Source organism: Cynoglossus semilaevis, chromosome 2, assembly GCF_000523025.1.
Source record: "Cynoglossus semilaevis isolate Cse_v1.0 chromosome 2, Cse_v1.0, whole genome shotgun sequence".
NCBI classification, from domain to species: domain Eukaryota; kingdom Metazoa; phylum Chordata; class Actinopteri; order Pleuronectiformes; family Cynoglossidae; genus Cynoglossus; species Cynoglossus semilaevis.
In genome coordinates, this window is record NC_024308.1 from 9,710,271 (window position 1) to 9,715,029 (window position 4,759).

General features: G+C 46.4%; 1 protein-coding gene across 10 annotated transcripts in view; it reads left to right on the top strand.

The window, feature by feature from the left end:
• Nucleotides 1–2,380, top strand: part of LOC103397691 (yjeF N-terminal domain-containing protein 3-like) — a 12,784-nt gene extending 10,404 nt beyond the window's left edge. For 3 of the 10 annotated variants that reach the window (XR_003052707.1, XR_003052706.1, XR_003052708.1), the window contains exon 9: nt 603–1,017. The gene's annotated coding sequence lies outside the window, so the exon portion shown is untranslated. Of the gene's footprint in view, nt 1–89; nt 105–359; nt 375–459; nt 481–602; nt 1,474–1,553; nt 1,691–1,733; nt 1,894–1,972; nt 2,221–2,300 lie in introns of those variants that run through there. The other 7 variants (XR_003052714.1, XR_003052717.1, XR_003052711.1 and 4 more) reach the window with 7 other exon arrangements.
• Nucleotides 2,381–4,759: the final 2,379 nt, after the last annotated feature.

Sequence of the window (4,759 nt, forward strand, 5' to 3'; positions counted from 1 at the left end):
TCCAGGGGCTGCTCTGGGCTGCCGTGACAAGGCCGTAGCCGTGACTTAGTGTTGTCGGGAACATTTGTGGGTTTCTTTAAAAGTGGAATCCACTGGCAGTTAAGGTAAGTGAAGGATGCGCAGTGTAGATGTTCCGTCGCGGTCCTTTTCCGCCATAGCGAAGTAGTGTAGGCATCGGTTTGATGTCCCTTTTGCAGTAGTTTACCATCGTTTTGGGCGCCGAGAGAGCAACGTCTGTGAGAATGGACGTCCACGGCTGTGGGAGGTGTTAATTAGAGGCGTTGTCAATGTAGGCGTGTTTAGAAATGTCGTCATAGTACATGCGGTCGCCTTTGTAACGTTATTGTAAAGCCGTTGGGCTTTGTAATGTCGTCGTAAATGTGCTCGCCTTTGGGGTAAAGGGGGTGGAGTGGGGGAGGGGCTAGTGGACCGCCCCGCCTCAGCGGTTGCCAGATGTTGTTAGCCACAGGATGGGTTAGGGTTTGTTGTTTAACGTTGACTGTTGCTCAGTGTTTACTGTGATGCGATTGTAACGGCTGTTGTGCTCTTTTGTTAAGTGTTGAAAGTAACTGCTGAAACTAACAGAAGTCATTCCCACGTAGGCGGCGCTGACGAGTCGACCACGAGAGGGAGTGTGGGCTCGGAGGAGGCGTTCCCAGAGTGACGTCTAAGGGTGGAACCTGCTAATGATCTAGACGCCGCAGTCGGTCGTGTCGGCCTTTATTGACCTTTGTGGACACCGCACAAAGTCAAAGGGGTGAGAACTACGGCGACGGCAAAGGGTTCATTAGAGTATGACCAACCGTAGGACAGGGCTGCGTACGGCAGGAGCCAATGGAGAGCCAGTGGCGGAGTGAGTGCCAGGGGGAAGTTTCCTGTCCAGATATCTTCATCTGGTGATCCCGCAGAACTTTTGTCATTTTTATAGTGGGCTTGTCTGTATTTGCTGAGTACATTTTCTAGTAAAGACTACTGTGCCCTAGCGAGGCACTTAGAAGAATTTTTGGGAGGCCTCCCGGCAGGGGAATAATGTCCCTTGTGAAGTAGTTAGTAATGTGTAGTTATCTAATGTGTAAGTAAGTGGGTATAAGGTGGGTAGGCGTAGGGCTTAGATTTAGCGTTTAGGGTCTTTAATAGGAAACGTGCTTGGTAAAGACAGACAAGCTTGGTTAATATCTACAACTTTCCGGAGTTGTTGACAAGTTCTGCGGGTTAACTGGGGGAGATGAGGCGACGGTTGTGGAACTCTGGTGAGAGCTCCGGTGAAGTCTCCGGGGGTCACTCTGTTGGCTTTTTGACCTGCGCAGTGAGGCGAGAGAACTGGTTAAACTATAATGGATTTGGAACCCGTCGTAGTTAAAGCCTTTGATGTGTGTGCAAAAGTTCGGAAAGGGCAACGAAGGTGACGACAAAGCAGCGCAAGGAAGCGGCGTCGGATCATCGGCGGACCCTCGGCCTCCCGACGGAAGGGCGGTGAGTAGAGGTTTGTGGGCGATGTGGTCATTTGCTGAATGTGTGGAGCGGAACGTGTGACCGGTGTGATGTGTGAGTAGGAGTTGGAGGACCGGAGGCGACGGAGTAGGAAGAAGATGGATCCCGGTTGGAGGCGGAGAGGCTAACGAGGACTGCATGAGAAGTCGGAGGTAACGGAGACTGGATCAGAGGTCCTGTGTGCCGTGGGTGAGAGAAGGTGCGTATGGAGTTGTAGTAGCAGGATTTGGAGGCTTTGCTGAGGTGTGGGAAAACTAAAGCGATTTGTTGATGTTTAGGTACACGTTGGCTATGGATCTGGAGCTGGGAGTACTGGAGTCGGAGAGGCTAACGGGGACTGTGTCAGAAGTCAGAGGTAACGGAGACTGGGTCAGAAGTCCTGTGTGCCGTGGGTGAGAGAAGGTGCGTATGGAGTTGTAGTAGCAGGATTTGGAGGCTTTGCTGAGGTGTGGGAAAACTAAAGCGATTCGTTGATGTTTAGGTATGGGAGGCGGAGCTGCGTTCCGGGTGCCGTGGGGGAGCGAAGATAAGTACAGAGTTTTGAGTGCACGATTGTGTGTTGGTGCCGAGGTGTGGGAAAATTAAAGCGATGTGTTGATGTTTAGGTACACGTTGGATATGGAGCTGGAGCTGGGAGTACTGGAGTCGGAGAGGCTAACGGGGACTGCGTCAGAAGTCAGAGGTAACGGAGACTGGATCAGAGGTCCTGTGTGCCGTGGGTGAGAGAAGGTGCGTATGGAGTTGTAGTAGCAGGATTTGGAGGCTTTGCTGAGGTGTGGGGAAAACTAAATCGATTCGTTGATGTTTAGGTATGGGAGTCGGAGCTGCGTTCCGGGTGCCGTGGGGGAGCGAAGATAAGTACAGAGTTTTGAGTGCACGATTGTGTGTTGGCGCCGAGGTGCGGAAAAATTAAAGCGATTTGTTGATGTTTAGGTACACGTTGGCTATGGATCTGGAGCTGGGAGTACTGGAGTCGGAGAGGCTAAGGAGGACTGCGTCAGAAGTGAGAACTGCGTTGTCGGGGCCGTGGCGGGGGGAAGATAGTGCCGAGGTGCTGAAAGACTGAAGGGATTCGTCGACGTTGAAGTGGCGGACTCTGAGGACGTGGGATGGGCGCAAAGGACAGGAGGTTTCGCCTTGTAACGGGTTGTCGGTGGTTGTGTTGAGACGATGTTGAGACGATGTTGTAAGACTCAGCATGTCGTGTCACGGAGAGTCCAAGCTGGGGTATTGGTGTAGCGAGGAAAGGGTTAGCGATAGCAGTTGAAGTTTACAGTGAGTGAGAGCGTAGTGATGTGGATTTCCTTCGCACTACACATTAGTTTTCATGCACTACTACTACTACAGATTACTTTGCATGTACTACAACAGATTACTTTGCATGTACTACAACAGATTACTTTGCATGTACTACAACAGATTACTTTGCATGTACTACTACAGATAACTTTGCATGTACTACTACTACTACTGTTCTTCCTGTTTTTGGTGGAGTTTGAAGGAATCAAGTCACGAGTTCTCAGCTGCTGCCGTGTTCATGGATGCGGTGTCCAAAACCAGAGCCGGTACCCTCTGGTTTAGCGAGCCGCTCTTTGGACGGTGTAGCGTTACGCATAAACGCAACCAGTCAATCAGTAAATGGGAGAGGTTGCTGAGATGAGTTTGTAGTCATAGCATTAGTGACCTAATGGTCTGGTAAAGGTCTATCTGTGAGGACATGCTGATTCACTGAAAGTGTTGTTGGTATTGTGTTTGTGTTCAAATGAAGTAGTTGAAATGTGCTGTTGGTAGTCGATGTAACTTGCTGAGTAATGCTATGTGTTGCTCAGTAAGGAGGTGTATTGTTTTGTTTGTGTGAAAGTGGTGTTGTTATTGTGTGTTTTGAAATGTGTGCGTGGTTGTAGTGAAACGGTACCGTTTGTGTGTTGTTTGTGTTTTGTGTGTGAAAATTTGCAGAGCTTCGTTGAATTGGAGTTTGTGGGTGTTGTTCAGTGACGTGATGTCCTGACAGCTGTTTATGTGACATTTGTTGTTGTGTGTGGATTTTGGCATTGCTGTGAGGGTTGTTGTGATTGTCCTCTGTGGCAGGGTGTTGTGGAGGCTGATTTAATGGTTTTGTGTTTGCCTGGGTCCTTTTGGGGGGTTTTTTGTGTGTTTTCTCACTGTACTGTTTGTGACTATGGCGCTTGCTGTTATTGCTTTGCAGTGTTTATTGGGGGATTTGTGTTTTGCAATTGTTTATGTGGCTTTGTTGTGTTTATGGTTGTGTCTGTTGTTTGTGTTTAGCATTGTTTGTGTTGTTGTTGTTTGGTGTGTGTGTGTAGTGAAACGGTACCGTTTGTGTGTTGTTTGTGTTTTGTGTGTGAAAATTTGCAGAGCTTTGTTTTCATGGGAGTTTGTGGGTGTTGTTTTGTGATTTAATGTGCTGACTGCTGTTTATGCAAATGTTGTTGTTGTTGTTGTGTGTGGATTTTTGCATTGCTGTGTGGTTTGTTGCTATGTTGCTGTGTGGCAGGTTTTTGTGAAGGCTGATGAAATAGTTTTGTGTTTGCCTGTGTTCTTTTGGGGTTTTTTTTGCAGTGTAATGTTTGTGACTGTTTGGCGCTCGCTGTTATTGCTTTGCAGTGTTTATAGTGCGATTTGTGTTTGGCTATTGTTTATGTGACTTTGTTGTATTGATTGTTGTGTGTGTGTGTGTTTGTGATGTAAGTTGTGGTTTTTTGTTTAGTTTAAAGAAAAGAGTATTGTTTGTGTTGAGTATTGCAATGTGTGTTATTGTGAAGGAGTTTTTGTATTGTATTGATGTAATAAAGAATGTTTTAAAGTGTATGTACTTTGTGACAGTGATGTGAGTTGTAACGGTATGCTTAGTATTGCTGTTTGTTTCTGTGTTATGTTTGTGTTAGTCTGTGTATGTGTATGGTGGGGTTTTGAAGGGGTTTTTAAAGTATTTGTTTTGTAATGATGTATTTAATGTGTGTTTAATGTTGTAACAGTGTTTACTGAGTGTGACATTGTGACCTGTGTTTGTGTGTAGTGACACAAAGTTGTGCAGAAATGTGTTAGTAGGAGTTGTCGAAGGTTTTGTTAGCGATGTACTGTTGTGGTGTAATGATGCATTTGTAATGTGTATTTTAGTTGTATTTAGTGAACAAATGTGTGTTGTTGTAGTTGTGTATATGTGTTAATGTGTTTGTGTATGTGTAGTTTAATGATGTAATAAAGAATGTGTAGAAGTGATGTATGGGTTTTGTGATGTTATTTTCTG